At 38.8% G+C, this 17,304-nt stretch overlaps 1 long non-coding RNA gene across 1 annotated transcript; it reads left to right on the top strand.

Moving 5' to 3' along the window:
- The first annotated feature begins 1,352 nt into the window (after positions 1-1,352).
- On the top strand, positions 1,353-14,759 carry LOC148045635 (uncharacterized). The gene is made up of 3 exons (XR_015696612.1): positions 1,353-1,761; positions 14,084-14,171; positions 14,252-14,759. It is a non-coding gene; the product is annotated as an uncharacterized LOC148045635 (long non-coding RNA).
- Positions 14,760-17,304: the final 2,545 nt, after the last annotated feature.

A 17,304-nucleotide genomic window follows, 5' to 3' on the forward strand; every position in this document is an offset into this window, starting at 1 on the left:
TATCTGAGGGAAGGAGGCTAACTATTGTGACTGATTTTGTCTGCATAAAAAAAAGAAAGGCTAGCCATCAGAACTCATGTTGACCTTGATTTACTTTTAAGGATGGAGATGTCCTTAAATATAAATGAGAAATGAACTCGCTTCTCCCTAGACCAGCTCAATGTTTCTCTCATTCTCTCAGTTAAAGTTTTATTTTCCTCCAGATCAAAAGGCGGGTCTCACTTTCCACTGGTAGTATGTGGGATACAGGATGACTGTCATCCTCCCAATTTGCCATAGAGAATGCCTCTTTTATTATGTGGCCTTGCTATTATTTGTCTAATAATCCACTTTTGTGAGAGAGAAAGTATCTGAAAGCCAACTTGACAATGACTAATTGCTATAGTTAACATTTAAAACTAAAATTAAATTAGAATAGAATGTAGTTTTTAAAACAGTTAACCAACAATTCATTCCTTTATTCATTGCATTTCTATAGCCATCCATCTCATGAATGTGACTCTGGGTGGTGTAAACTAAAAGCAGACTATTAGAAAAACATTAAAACTTATTCCATAATAAAAATATTAACATTATTTAAAAATAATGTTGTTTGTGTGCATTAATTAAATCTTTACTATTATCTGTAAAATTCAAAAGAAGCTCTTTATCTTCTCCCCTCTTAATATTCTTGCTAATATTATTGGTAATATAAAGTCATCTGCAAAATTGTCCCAAATCAATTTTTAGGACTGAAACTTTAACTTTAGTCCTGTGTGGAGCAAATGACTGATTTTCATGTCTCAGCTTCTTGGATTCTGGGACTGATACCGAAGCAAGATTTCTGGCTGCGTTGAGAAATAGGATACAATGGGGAAAAAAAGATGCAAGCAAAAATGTATGTTTTCTGCTTATAATTTAAAATTAACTCAGCGGCTGAAGCCATTTAGCGCAATGCTAAGAAGGGGGGTATGCCTAAAAAAATCATAGGTTTGGTGGCTACTTCCTCTGCCTAGCATTCTGCAGAATTTTCCCACGATTAGACCAAATGAAGTTGGAGAAAGTAGGCAGTTAGCAGTGTAATTTCAATGCCCGTCTCCCCCTCGTTACTCTCATCATTGAAGAATAGCAACTATAGCTTGTCCAGCGTCCACTAAACTAACTTGCTCTACCTAGAAGGAGTAAGAACTATTCAGAACAGCTCTACCTGTAACCCCTATGGGACACCAAGAATTATAAGAAAGAATCTTCATACAGTCAAGGGAAACAAGGATTATGAGTGATTTTAATACAGGTATGTTGTAACCCAGAAATACAGCAAGGAATTTCTCTTTGCTCTTCTCTGTTTCTTTAATAGGGCAGACCAGTTCTGGATACTTTTCACAGCAAAATACAACTTGGTTGATTTATATATGTGAAATTTAATTCCTATCACCTGTCTCTTCTTCTCCTTCCAACAGGTAGGAAACAGATTAACTCCAAGTCTCTTCAAGCTGTATAGCAGTTGACATACAAACATGTGTACACAAACATCACAAGCAGACACAGAGGCACTTGAAACAGTAATCTGATCTTGGATGTAACAAAGCTTACTTGTGCTGCCTGATTTCATTATTAGCAACCAAAGGTTTTCTTAGCTTGTATATTTTTGGTACTATGGAAACTGTCCATTATTAAAAAGAAGGAGGTGGCTAACTCAAGCAAATACTCCTGGGTCATGGTGGGAAATGGCATGGAGATATCAGGGACAACTGTAAGATGTGGTGCAGATACCCTATTGAAGTAAGATATTGTTCATGGTGTCACTGGTTTAAGAAGGGCAGCTATACAAATTGATGGAGTAAGTGCGTGAGTGAGTGAATGAATGAATGAATGATTCACTGGACTTTATATAAAGGAAACCAGTTTGAATGAAGAATAAATTATACAAGTTGATTAATGGCAATCAAATTATGTATTTTAGATTTATTTAACTTTTTAAAAATTCTGTTTTTACAGAAAACATTTGAAAAATTGTAGGGACTGGAAAAGCAGGAAAGTACATAAATAAAAGAGCTAGATAGCATTTTTCTAAGTATCAATTATAACCAGAGGTTCAGATTTTATAAGATCCAAAATAAAGTCATACTTACTATATGTAATTTGGCTGTGCATCAATCACAATTTTATCACAAAGATCCAGATTATCAGATATTTATATTTAACAGGCTATCATTTCTTGAACCTAATTAAATTGTAAGTCAAAGGCTTATCACCACAGTTGAATTAAGCTAATATTTAAATTACATTAAATTACGATTGCTCTCATGGAAGGGAATATCAACTCTACATTTTAAATATAACTGTTTTTATTATTTCTATTCTTCAGAAAGCAAATTTAAAATACATAATAATTGCTGAGTGGTAAATTTCTCAAACTGCAATTAATGGTATTTCTAAATTTTACAAAATTCAAGTATATTTTTTTTAGTTGCTTATTGGTTAAATACCTTTTATTTAAGCTCATCAGTTAAACATAATTAAACATGCTATACTGAATTCCAAGTGGCCCCACATAAGAGTAAGTATTAATGGATTTGCAACATGCAGAATATACACATGTAATGGAAAAAAGTATTGTAATTGTATTGTGTATAATAAGAGTATGCCTTTGTAACTTGGCTTTATTTGAAGAGCCAACGATTGTGCCTAACCTTACAAGTTGACCATACCTGCTAATTGCTGACTTGCAAGATAATACATTTGGAAAGCTTGTTTTAAACTCCTGTCTCAGCACTGGATATTTGTTCGTGATCTCTAGAAGGTTAGATTGAATATTCCATTATAGGCCTTTGGGTATCAAGTAAAAATGAAATTGGTCTGCTATGGTTTTGGTGACGAATGTTTTCTTTGGAAATTATTCCTCTTTGTTTTATTACAACATATTATTTTTATATGCCTTAATTCTGTTATGTAAATATATTTGTTCTTTTACAATACAGTAAATTGCTTGAGGCATCATTAAGTGGAGGCATGGTTTTAAAATGCAGGAAATAAATGAAAAGAACCTGTGAGAAAGAGAGAGAGAACTTTGCAGGATCATTTTAGGTATTGCCCTCCTAAGAATGCTTTTAAGGCAATAGACTAGCATACAAAATAATTCACTATGAAGTTTTTAAAATATCAATTTCAATATAAAAAAACAGAGTTTGCCATTCCTCCCATTTCCCTTCAACTCATTTATACAAGATAATGTCACTGTGACCAGTATTAGTGCAACTTATTTTTGTTCCATACAGCTTAGTTCTTAAATAGGAAAATGCAGAAAAAGGCCACCTATGGCGCTCTCTGAGTTTCGTTGTTTTCCTGCAGGCATTTCATTACCCAAACTAGGTTAACATCAACAGTGCACTGATGATGTTACCAAATTTGGTACTAGGTAACATCAATACTCTGATGATGTTGCCTAGTTTGGGTAATGAAAGGTCTATAAGAAAACAATCAAACTCAGAAAGCACCAAGTATCCCTCAAAATAGGGGGCCTTTTCCTACGTTTTTCTTCATTCAGAATTTTCCTATTTAAGAAACCATGGAATTGATTTTTAATACTGTCACTATTTTTAGTAGTGACATTATTTCATTGGTGCTATTCAGCCAGTTCTATCCGGTTCGGGTAAACCGGTAGCAATGGCGGCGGAAAGCTCCACCCATCCTCTCGGATGTCATCACGTCCTGTTTTTGATGCTCTGCACATGTGCGGAAGATCCTGCACATATGTGGAGGTGCGCACTCACATTTGTGAACTGGTAGCGAAGGTAAATTGATTTCACTCCTGCATTATCTTGTACAAGAAAAGAACGGCAACAATGAAACTCAGAGAACACCAAGGATCCCTCATTTCAACCCTGAGCTACAAAGAATAAAAATGCTATTACTGTGGAAGGGAAAATAGTTATAGTTTGGACCTGGATGAAAAGAAAATTATTTTCAAGCAATTGCAACAAAAACTAATTGAATCCATAGCCTGACTTTGTTTGTTACAACAAAGAAACAATGAGAAAAACAGAAAAGTAGAATAGTGCAAGAAAAGGAAAGTGAATTGGCTCTATTGAAACAATTTCTGTCTGAGAATGTGAAATGATTACAATGGGATTAGGCAAAAAGGGGTGTCATGGATGTAGGTGTGATTGGGATTATCTGTTTTCTGTCTCTTAGCTGGAGAGGAGTTGGAAAGGATTTATTTTTCTTTTTAAGTTACATTGAATTCTAACTTTGACACTACAATTTTTATCTATGTCTTGCTTTAAAATTGTGCTATTTCAAGAAATAATAGTTAAACTTGGGATGGGTACAGAAAAGAGGTTCAAGGTTATAAAGAGTTTATAAAGGATTTAAAAAGAAATAGATGTAAAAATGGAAATCAGCTTTTGGGACTTGAAATGAATTTAGCATTTCAACAGCAAACTAAGCCCACAGTATATTTGGTCCATATTTTGTGCTATATGGAGAAATACTGCATTTTATTTTAATTATTTTTTTTAAATGAAGACATTTTTTAAACACATATCTTATCTCTGTGAATTTCATATACAAGTTGTATTCCTTTCTGTTTTGATTCTGCATTTGGGGATGTCCAAGCATCCATCTCAAGCTAAAAATTAAAGTATCTTTCATGTTGATTCTTGAAACTAAATTTAAACTTTTGTCCTGCAACAGTAGGTTCTGGGAGATTTTGTAATAAAGAATCTAATATTTTTAAGTTTCCATTTGCCCACCAGATATTTGCAATGACAAGATCCCCTATGATAAAACTAACAAAGATGATGAAAGTATAAAAGACAAGGGGAGGGGGAAGGAGAAAAATGGTGTTATGAGTATATGAAGGACGTGATTTTAAAGTTTTCATAGTCCTGGTGATGCTTTGTAAATATTTTCCTGTGCTTGTTTCAAGTCTAACAAAGTGAGGAATGCCTTCTGCTAAAAGATTAGACGATCCAATAGTTGTATTGGTGCAACAAAATGAAAAGGACACTCCCTTCCCATGCTAAATACAACCACAATTTCTGATAAACAGTCAGATTCCAAAGCTTTGGTATATAATTCAACATTACATTAATATCTTTAACATTCAAAGCTTTTATCATAAATATACTAATGTACACTATTACAAGGGATGCGTTGGCTCAGTAGCTAAGACACTGAGCTTGTCGATCAGAAAAGTCAGCAGTTTGGTGGTTCGAATCCCTAGTGCCACGTGACAGAGTGAGCTCCCATTACTTTTCCCAACTTCTGTCAACCTAGCAGTTCAAAAGCATGTAAAAAATGCAAGTAGAAAAATAGGAAGGTAACAGTATTCCATGTGCCTTTGGCATTTAGTCATGCCGGCCATATAACCACGGAGATGTCTTCAGACAGCACTGGCTTTGAAACAGAGATGAACACCGCTCCCTAGAGTCGAGAATCACTAGCACATATGTGTGAGGGGAATCTTTACCTTTACATTACACTATTACACTATCTTCAAAAGATAATAAATAATAACCAAAACATACTAAATAATCATATGACTGTATCATATGGTCAGTGAGTCCTCAAATTTGTTATACTTCCAGCATAAAAAAAGAATCTGATAGCCATTCTCTGAAATACATTCTTTGGAGAATCCAGTGTATATACCACTAAAAATCTCATTCTCATTTAACTGGGTGAAACAATGCACCACAGGGCCACACTTTTTAAACCAACGTACCTCCAAATGGGCTAATTAACAGTATCTAAAATCCATAACTCCCATGCTAGTCAAATTTGGCATATTTTATAAAACTCTTTGTGAGATAAAATTATCATTAAAACAGTTTATGACATAATATAAAATAATCATAAGATTTCCTGTGCTGATGTTTGATTGTGCTATACTGTTCAATATGCTCCAGGAGTTCTCAAATATCTCATTTAATGGTCCTGAGATCACATCTGCTAGCTCCTTCAGTAGCCTTGGGGTGTAAACCATCAGCTCTAGGAGACCTGAACTTGTTAAGAGCTGCTAGATGTTTTCTAACCAATTCCTTACCTATTTTGACCTGCATTCCTTTCTTTGTCTTCCACAGTGCTGATTTTAACAAGTTGGACTGCTTTTTCCCTTTTGCATAAAGACAGATGCAAAAAAAAAAGGAATTAAGCAATTCCAACTTTTCCCTGCTTTCTGTCTCTTTCTTGCCATTTTCTCACACTTATGAACTAACAATTTCCTTGACTTTCCTTTTGTTCTTTACATATTGAAGTAAAGATTTTTGTGGGGTTTTTTGGCATTTGTTGCAAGTCTTACCACATTCTGAGGCTTAGCTTTTCATCCTTGCAGATTCAGACTATTTGCTGGTATTCTGCTCTAGTCACCAACCCATCTTTCCATTTTTTATACTTTTTCTTTTTGTCCCTCAGTTTGTGCGAGAGCTCTTTGTGCCGCCATGCTGATTTACTCATGCGTCTCTTATTTTTATCCCTGTGGTATTGCTTTTATTTTGGCCTTTATTATCTTGTTTTTCAGAGTTTCCCATGATGCTGATCTGTTTTTCTCTCTAGGATTCCCATCCATGGAATCCTTCACATTCTTTCTCTTAGCTTGTTGAAGTAAGCTATCTTAAAATCTAGAACACTACTCTGAACCTATTCAGTTACTCTTGTCTTTATTGTGGTGAATAGAAGTATGACAGGCACACGCTCTCCCAAAGTTCCTCTCTACAGACCTATAACAATATCATTTATTTTTCTCTTAATATTCATCCAAAATTCCAAATGCTTTAAAGGAGGCTTTCATGTATTTCTGTACAGGTGCATTAATTTTTTTTACATGTGATGTGGTTCCTTCTCCTCTTTAGTTGGGCCAGTTTTTCTGTACGCATTGTACCCAGGGGTGAGCTTCAAAATTTTTAGCAAGGGGTTCTGCTGGGTGGGTGTGGACATGGTGAGCATGGTCTAGTTGGCCTCCTGCACCATGGCAGGGGGTGTTTTTGCCCTCCCTGGGCTCCGGAGGATTTCCTTGAGCTTTCAGGAGAGTGAAAATGGTCTCCTCAGGCTCTGGAGCTCTCTGGAGGCCAGAAACGGGCCCATTTCTGCCTTCCCAAACTTCCGGTAGGCCCATTTTCACCCTCCCTGAGCCTCAGTGCATGCCCTGCACTTACCTGCATCCAAAACAGGCCATGTGGGGACTTCTGAAAGGGGTGGGGTGGGCAGGGCATGGCCAGCCAGGAGTGGGATTTGGGGGTTCTCCGAACTGTACGGAATCTTAGCTAGAACCCCTGAGAACCCCCAGCAGCCCACCCCTATTTATATCCTTCTAGTATATTTCAGTTTGAGGAGGAAGAGGCAGCAATGTCTGAAGTGCTAGTCTGCCTGCTGCCCTCCTGACTCATTCAGGATGTCTTTTTAGTATACTGGCCTCTCCTTTGCATTTAGTTTTGTTATTGTTCAAAAAAATACACAGAATAGAGTGGCAAATCTACCCACCTTCAACAGTAACTTAGCCATTATTCATCTCTTTCTCAAACTCTATACATATGGAGCACACCAGTGGTGGGTTTCTGCTGGTTCGCACCGGCTCGGGAGAACTGGATGGTGAAATTTACCGATCCGGTGAGAAGGAGGTTTGACTGGTGGACCCGGAAGTAACTTCCGGAACGCCCGGCCCGGCCCTGTTGCTCACTCGCTCACCCCTGCCTGTCCGGAAGCAGCTTTATCGCTTGTTCCCCCCTCCCGTCCACACTATCCTAGCCCAATTTGGTGTCAAATTCCATACCTGGGAGTGGAGGTGTTGAACGGAGAAGCATGGAGAGGTCCAGCAGCACAATCCACTAGACAGCAGCTGCAAGCTCAGGAGTTTTCTCTTGCATTCCTCTCTGTCCTGCCTCCTCCAATCTCCCAAAGTTCTTTCCCCAGCGTGTGATAGCTTTCTATTGGATTCTCCTCTGTCCTGCCTCCTCCGATCTCCCAAAGTTCTTTCCCCAGCTTATGATAGCTTTCTACTGGATTCCCCTCTGTCCTGCCTCCTCCAATCTCCCAAAGTTCTTTCCCCAGCATGTGATAGCTTTCTACTGGATTCCCCTCTGTCCTACTTTCTCCGATCTCCCTAATTTCGGCCCTTAATCATCCAGTTGTCTATTTTTGGAAGGTTTTCCCCTCTCTTCCCCCCCCTTCATAGGAGTCCCAAAAATGTTTGCCACATGGCTTGGGGTGGTGGTGGTGGTCATGTCACTGAGTGTGCATAAGTGACGTCAAGTTGTCCATACCTGCCCAGTCACATGACTGCCAAGCCACACCCACAAAATAGTCCACACCCACAGATTAGATTCTAAAGAAATTTGAAACCCACCACTGGAGCACACAAATAGCTGAAGACACATTGTGCCACTGAGGCTGTGCACGCCATTTGGGGGAAATTCATGTCACTATGCATGCATTAGTCTTTAGGATGTTTTGTTAGAAGACCAAAGCCTCGCCCTGTCTTAATCTGTTTACCACCCAGAATTACTGAAGGGAAAACAGAGCTGGCTTCAAAGAGAGCAGGGTTTCTGTTCACCAGGATTCCAAGACCAGTAGAGAATCTACTGGTCTCTCAGTGGCTTTCATCTTTCTTTGCATGGAGTCCTCAAAAAGGTCCGAGCACAGGAGAATTCGGGGTTCCCTAAAAGACTACTTAATCCCACCCCTAGATCTGATGATTTATGGATGTTAAAAAAAGCAGCAGAAAGATTATTTACTCTCTTAATTGATGCCCACATTGTTTTAGCATTTTCTTCATACAAAAGCCCATCCATATTTCATGTTTAATGCAGCATTTGACAAAAGGAACAATGCCCAATAAAGAACCTAAATATCCAGCTTGGAATTGTTTAAATGTGTTTGTGGGTTGCAAGGGGCATTAGAGAAGGCTGCATGGAACTTTTGGGAGAATATGAAGGGATTTTAATTCCTCTTTGAATTCCAGCGTTGGTTTCAGAGTGGGAGGATGAAAAACAAGGGAATGTTGAAAACGTCTTTATTTGGCATACTTGTTGGCTGAATTCTTAAAGCTGGATGCCATGTAATAGAAAAGAAAATTAAGGCTCATTCAGAAATATTTTAAAGGTTTATTGGAAACAGAACTATTTGAAGTGCTTGACCAACTTGATTTAAAAAGAAATCAAAAGAGCAATATGAATAGGTGACACTGCAAAGGTTTATGATTCCATTGTTTTTATCCAAATTTTTAAAGAAATAATTTGGGGCCAGTTCACCAACCTTGTTGGGACTTGGAAGTTAAGCAAAGCAATGCCTGATTAGTATTTGGATAGGGGGCTTTTAGGGGACACCATGGCTGTGCATGAGACCACAAAGTTAAAAAAAGAAGAATACCTCAAAGCAATGCCAAACCACTTATGTATTGCTGCCAAGAAAAATGAATTTATTTATTATACAATAAATTATAGTCAGCCTCCTTCAGCAGGGGGACTCAAGAGAGTTTATAACTGAAACAAACAATGAAGATATAAGTAAAAGATATAACTTATTATCAGCCCAGCAACCTTTACAATATTTGTACCTTTGTGCACCATGGAACAATAGTGTGTAAATAGCAATAGCATTTAAACTTATATACCACTTCACAGTGCTTTACAGCCCTCTCTAAGTGGTTTACAGAGTCAGCATATTGCCCCCAACAACCTTGGTCCCCATTTTACTGACCTTGGAAGGATGAAAGGCTGAGTCAACCTTGACCCCTGTCAGGATAGAACTTCTGGCAATGGGCAGAGTCATCCTGCAGTATTGCATTCTAACCACTGAGCTACTACAGCTCTTTAAAGCTTTTCTAAAAGTTGGAACTTGGAGGTTATTTCTTTTCGTGGGTGGCATAATGGTGTTACCGTATTTTTCGGAGTATAAGACACACCTTTTTCCCCCTCAAAAAAGAGGCTGAAAATCAGGGTGCATCTTATACATTGAATACAGCATTTTTTGCCTCCCAAAACCCTGCTCCCTTCACCAAAATGGCCGTGCATAACTTTTAGGTGGCTTTCAGAGTGCTCCTGGAGGCTGGGCAGGGTAGAAATGAGATAAAAACAGGCCATTTTTTGCTCAATTCTGCCCCCGGCCAGCCCCCAGGAGCACTCTATAAGCCTCCTAAAGGCTACCCATGCCCTTTTGACAAAAAACAGGCCCGTTTCTGCAAAAAATTGGACCATTTTTGCTCATTTTGGGGGGCCCACCCCCCCAGGAGCACTCTATAAGCCTCCTAAAGGCTATTCATGCCTCTTTTTTTGAAAGGTTTTTGCATTCTGTTTTCGCAAAAAACGGACTGTTTTTGGGAGGTTTGCAGAGTGCAAAACCTTTTTTTAAAAATTTCCCTCTTCAAAACCTTGATACATCTTATACTCCGGTGCGTCTTATACTCCGAAAAACACGGTATTTATTTACAGGGCTTACAGACCACGCACATCCCAATCAACCACTTGAAAAGATGAGAAGATACATTTTTACCCCCCTCCCCTTCCCTTGGTAATTTCATTGGCTGGGCTAAATTTGGGTGGGAAAGATTGTCACGTAGGTACCCTGAAACAGAGTAATGCAGGGCTTTAAAGGGGAACAGCCAACACTTTGAATTGGTCCTGCACTGATGATGTTACTTAGTTAGGGTAATGAAACATCTGCAAGAAAGGAAGCAAGCTCAGAGAGCACCAAGGACCTCTCCTGAAAGTAAGACCATAGTCAACAGTGTTTTTATAAAGAGCCCAGCTTGCTTTGAGGAAGATTTTATGTTGTATCAGGAAATGCAATGCGACATACCGGCAGTATCTGGATTATATGCAAGATACCTGTTCTGACCTAGGCTTCCCCAGCAACACAAAGCCGAGTCCTCATACCGATAAACCCCTTTTATTTAATTTACAGTGAATTCCTCTCCCACAGTTTTTCAAGATAGTTCACAATTACCGACCTTTATCAGGCTTGGAGAGTGGCCAGGCCGATATCTTTCAGATGCCGCAATACTTGGCAAGAATGCAGGAATGAACTAATTGTCTCCTACAAACACCCTTCCCCTTTCGCTCCTCTTTTATTCCCTATAGGAGGGGCCATTCACCATCCACCTGTGGCCTTATTCCCAAGTCGACCCTTGTTCCTTAGCTGTTGCCTTCATCTGGCAATTCTGTGCATGCACACACTGGGAACAGGCTCCAACTATTTGTCTGCCTCACTGATGTCTGACTCCGAAGGCAGCTGATAACTGTCAGACAGCCCTGATCCCATCTCTGCCTCCGACATCAGAGCCTTCCCCAGACTCCCTGACTGGCCCATGTTCCTTCCCAACCTTCTCACTGTCCGAATCTGCTGCCAGGTCTGCTGGCCGCTGGAGGGCCATAACAACACCGTATTATTCAGAGACGTAATTCCCAGTATTATAGCTCCCTGCTAAATGCATTGATTACAACTAAAATCATTGGCCCACCTTCAGGCACAGTTGAACCCAGGGAACCTGTTCAGTTTTTTAGCTAGTTAAATTCAGGATGGATGGTTGTAAGATCTATAGCAGGGTATTTCAAATCTTTTCAGGCTTTGTTGAAAAAAAAAATCATTGAACCCCCGATTAACTGGTAAAGCTGTAATGTGAGAAAAATAGCTTTAATCAATTGATTCCCCCCCCCTTTTGAGGTACCCCTCATGAAATTTTCACAAAATTCCAGGTTATGTCTGTCTGTCTGTCTGTCTGTCTGTCTGTCTGTCTGTCTCTCTCTCTCTCTCTCTCTCTCTCTCTCTCTCTCTCTCTCACACACACACACACACACACACACACACACACACACACACACACACACCAACTTGAAAGACCCTGGGGTCTGTTGCACAATTCATGCCCCAAAATGCTTTATTTCCCACCTTCCTTAGTTGTCTATATTAAGGCAGATAATTTTGAAAGTTTTTTTTAAAAAAAACCAGATTCCCCCCTCCCCCAGGCCTTGCCCAATTTGCTATTGAAGTCAGTTTTTAAAATACTGTCCTCTCAATGTGTCAGCCAGAAGGCTTTGGCATGAAAAGGCTTTCTTTTTCCTCTTCCTTAGACATATACATTTCTAGAGGGAAGGAATTGTATGTGTCAAGACAAATTCTGTAGGCTGCGAGTGGGTAGCCTTCAGAAAGAGATAGTTACAGAAGATTAGAAGGACCCAAAACACCATCTTATGGAATGGGTCAGCAATGGAACGGACTACTTTCCTTCACTCGAAGTGTGCATGTAGAGGCTGGTTGCCATCTGTCAGGAAAGCTATAGTAGTGGGTTCTTGCATTGATCAGAAAAACTCGATTTCATTGAGAGCCGCATCAGGGTTGTGTTTGATCTCAGGGGGCTAGGGTGGGCATGACCAGCTGGACGTCACTTATTTCAGGGATGCCTGTGGTGGCCCCAGTGCTTTGCCAGCAAAAATGAGCTCCAGAACTCTGTTTTTGCTGGCAGAAGCATTGTGGACCAGGGTTTTGCTGTTTCCAGACAGGGTCTACGGGCCAGAAGTAAGTACCCTGCGGGCCAGATCCGGGCCCCGGGCTTTGAGTTTAACACTCCTGGGTTAGATGATCTTGAAGATATCTTCCAATGCTTACATTTTATGATTCTGTGATTTCAAAGAGAAGGAACCACATAAGTAGAGACATATAAAAAAATGTGAAAAATGTTCTTCATTTCATGTTTCATACAAACTTGCTGAACTAGTAGATGGATCATGATACTGTATTTAACCAGCTGCAGTGTTCGGTTTCTGGACTTCAGAATAAAAATGGGTTATTTGGTGATATTCTCTCTAATCATAGTGACCCTACAGTTCTGTTAAAGTAATAATTATTACTTCTGAATGTTCATATGTAGTTTAATATTGTACATTTCATGAACATCATTTCATCTTTTTAATGTGAATGAAATGTTTTGTCTCTTCTGTTGGTAAAGTAGCAGGGATCCTATAATAAGGAGGTTGTGAGGAAAAGTATATTGATCTGCACTGAATTCTGTGCTAAATAGTTGCTTGCTCCCTTCCCTGGTCATTATGTCGGTCATCTTCCCATCCAAAACAATTTTAATTGTCAAAATTGGTCATAAGGTGAATGAAATAAATACTATGTATTAAACTGCATGAATCTACGTTGGATGAGATCTCATTCAATGTAGTGATAAGGTGCTGGATTAGGAATGGTGACACCATAAGTTCTAATCTCCCTTAGGGTGGCTCAGTGGTGAAATTCATTTTTTTTACTACCGGTTCTGTAGGCGTGGCTTGGTGGGCGTGGCAGGGGAAGGATACTGCAAAATCTCCATTCCCACCCCACTCCAGAGGAAGGTTATTGTAAAATCTCCATTCTCACTTCACTCTGGGACAAGCCAGAGGAGGTAATTTGCCGGTTCTCCAAACTACTCAAAATTTTTGCTACCAGTTCTCCAGAACCTGTCAGAACCTGCTGGATTTCATCCCTGGGGTGGCTAGGTGACTTTGGAATAGTCACACCCTCTCAGTCCAACCTAGTTTGCAGGGTGGTTGTAGGAAAAATAGAAGGAGGGAGTATTAGGTACACCTTGAGTTCTATAAAACAGAATAAGACAGGATATCAATCTAACAACATTTTTAAAATTTCTATTTAAAAAAGGGAAAAAGTCAAAAGCTGAATGAATCATTGAACAAGTTTTCAGTGGATTTGACATGAAATTGCTGGAATTTATTTTATAGTCGGCAGGGGTGAATCCTATAAAACAAGTAAAGCGAACATGAGATATAACTCTTGTGTTAGCATTGAAATTCCTTGGGTTTGGGTACTTTTTTTGAAAACCACCTTGTGGCCAGGGAACAGACAATTAAATGGCAAAAGATTAAAATCTAACTTTTCAAGCATCCAATTGCAGCCTCGCTAATCAAATTCCAGGGAGAGGAGACAGCCAAAGCAGAAAAGGTAGAATTTTAAAAAACCTTGAACAATTTCTGTGCCTTACTATTTGGGGGATCAGCTGTTTGCAGACAATTACAAATTGCCTTTATTGCACATTTATCAGACATGATGGAACATCACCTATCTGACAGGCATTCTCCAAGCCCATTTTTGACAGTTTTTATCTTTCTCCTAGAGGAAGCACCATCTGACCCCTACAGAAGGTCAACAACTTAATTATCCTACTCAAGACAAAGCCACTCTGTGCACAGGAAATGAAAGAGGTACTTTGAAAAGAAAGACATTTCCCTCTCTTGAAAGAAATGAAACTTACACAATCTCATATTCTTTTCATCCTGAACAGACCTCCTGACTGGATGCTAACTGATGTGGATCATGGAAAGAAAGAAAATCCAGGCCCCCTTCCTGTCTTTCAGAATACAAGGACTGCAGCCCGGTGGATCTGTTTGGAAAAACCAGTCCTATAAAAGACTTCATACAAGGGCAAACTCAGCCATCAGACAAACAAAAGTAATCAAGAAGCCAAACTAATATTACTGCGGGCACCTGCCTGGCATGAGTTGAGGCACACAAACAGTTGTAGGAAAGAAGCAATGTTTTCATCTCTTGCCTTGCTGCTAACAATAGATAAATGCACAAGAGGTGAAAACAACACTGGCTTATATTAACGGGCTGTAGGAAAGAGCCCACATATTACAAAGAACTGCATTAGGTGCAGTGATGGGATTCAAATTTTTTATTACTGGTTCTGTGGGCATGGCATGGTGGGTGTGGTTTGGCTTGGTGGGCGTGGTTTGGCGAGCGTGGCAGGAAAAGGATACTGTAAAATCCCCATTCCCTCCCATCAGCTGGGACTCAGAAAATACATGGGGGCAGGGCCAGTCAAGGGTGGTATTTACCGGTTCTCCGAACTACTCAAAATTTCCACTACTGGTTCTCCAGAACTGGCCAGAACTTGCTGAATACCACCTCTGATTAGGTGAAACCAAGAATATTAAAAGTAACTTGGTAACCTTCTTGGGCATATTTTAGAAATATTGACTTTGTACAGTAGCTTTCACTTACCATTATTTCTTGCAAAGCCAAGATCTAGTTGGATGATGGAAGGCATATTTTGCATTGGGCCTTAAGGCCTGCCACATTTTATGCTGTGGGAAAATGGGAGGGGGGGATAATATGGACTATGGGAGATATATAGTCATAATAACATTCCTTTCTCAGAGTGTCAAGGACATCTTGCCCTGCACTTGGAGGGCTATGGTAGGCATCTCCAGTTGGGATGGTGCTTGATTGGACCACGTGATGGATATGTGGGTGCTGGACAAGGACCTGAACTTTAATTTGGGTGGGGAAAACCTGGAAGCTTTTTCCAGATGTGCCAATATGACATCTCTAATAAAATGGAACTTTGAGGAACTTCAAGCCTCAGAGTCTTCTTTTGTTGGGGGTGTTTCTTCGAACCCTGAAACTAGTCCTATTCCAGTTACAGACAATGAAGGCAAAGTGTGAGCGGGTCTTGACGTAGTGACGACATGACATGCAATCTTGGGGTTCCAGGATTGCTGTCGATATCTCTGTTGCTGGATGGTCCTTTTTAGATCTAAACCATTCTGAAGGAACGGTGATAGAGAAGAGCATGTCCTGATGATCTCAGGGACATCACAAAGTCCCTGATCGATCCAGGAGAAAGCTCTTTTTGCCGGCTACAAGAGAAGCAGCCAAAATGGTGCAGAAGATTGGGACAGACCCCTGAAACGGAAGCAGAATAGGAGAGACAGTGTGTTGAAATGGTGAGAAAAATCCTTATCATTAGAGAAGAGAAACCCAAAAGACTTAGAGTTAAAATAAAATTGAAGACAGAAGGAAGTAAGCGACGAATTAACCCTGGTTTAAAACTATCATGTTATCTTTTTCACTTTACTTTTAAACTGGACTGGTCTTTTTTTTCCTTCTTCCTCTATACTTTATCCATTTTTTGTATTTGTGGATTAAAATTCCTCGCAAGGCTCGGCTGGATCATAATCTTTAAACATTTTTTTTCTTCTCTTCCGGAGTTCGGAGCTTAGAAAAAGAGGCAAAAACAGTGGGAAAGTATGTAACACTGCCATCTAGAGGCTAGAGGCTTGGCAACATCTGATAATACAAAGCTATTGGCTTTGTTTACTGAAAGGGTCAGTGGAAAACATCTTGTTTATACAGGTGTTTCTTTGAAGGAAAGAGAAAGCTTTGACCTGAAAAACTTTACTGAATTTATTTGAAACCTAGCAAAAGCCTTGGATGCTTTAGTGGCAGTGTTTATAACCTGGAAAATGGTCCAATATGAAGAAGAAAAGGGACTAACATTGCAAAGAATTATGCTAGAAATTTAAAAAGAATAATCACAGAGAGAATTGAAAAGAGACTTGAAATTATAGATCAAAATACAGAAAGTACGGAGGGAACAGTTGAGAATACTTATGAAACAACTATGAAATTTGAGGACAGAGTTCAAAAAACCACAGAGACGTAAGAAAGTGATAAGAAAATTGTTGACACTGAAAGCAAATCGAGAGTGGAGGGAAATGATAAGTGCGAAATACTGAAAGGAGCGATCGATGAACTGGAACTCTATCTCAGATGTCAAAATATAGATGAAGAAAGGGGAGAAAATTTGGCAGAAACAATGAGAGTAATTTCGGCAGAAGCACCAGCAATAACAAAAGTCAAGCTGATGAACAGATAGAGGGTTTTGAATTTTTATAAGATATGCAATGAATAACAAGTTGTCAGAAGAGAAGTCCACATAAGACTTATCAAGAAAACACTTAGAATACAGATTCTACAAATAGCAAGAGATATTGGACTGCACTATTTCTGGAAGGATACAGGATGATGAAATGAAATATCACAATAAAATTTAGTTAAATGTAGTTACATTTTGAGTACTATGTATAAGACAAAGTAATAATAGCTATAGTCAAATAAATGATCAATAATGATAATAAAGCATTTTTATATATTAGATTGATAATATGAAATTTTATACAAACTGTGAGGATGATGGAGATGATGTTGAAAAACCTTTTTATAAAAGATAAATAATTCTATATAGAATAGAATATAAAGAAGTAATATCATTGGGTGATTTCAGGATGATGTAATGAAATGCCATAATATAATTTTACTTCAAATTTAAAATGTTTCATATAAAAAGGATGTAATAATAGCAATGCTTAATGGATGTTTAACAATTATAACAATTTGTATACATGTATATTAGATTGATGATACTAATAATGGGAAAAAACATGGAATTGAAAATTATTAGAGAATGTTATCAATGCTAAAATGATAGAATGATTTAGAATAGGATATAAAAAATTCTTTATTATTGGATATATTGAAGATATAATGATT

The sequence above is a fragment of the Thamnophis sirtalis genome, unplaced genomic scaffold, assembly GCF_051295495.1.
Source record: "Thamnophis sirtalis isolate CommonGarterSnake01/CBP01778 unplaced genomic scaffold, rThaSir2_p1.2 scaffold_5, whole genome shotgun sequence".
Taxonomy (NCBI): Eukaryota; Metazoa; Chordata; class Lepidosauria; order Squamata; family Natricidae; genus Thamnophis; species Thamnophis sirtalis.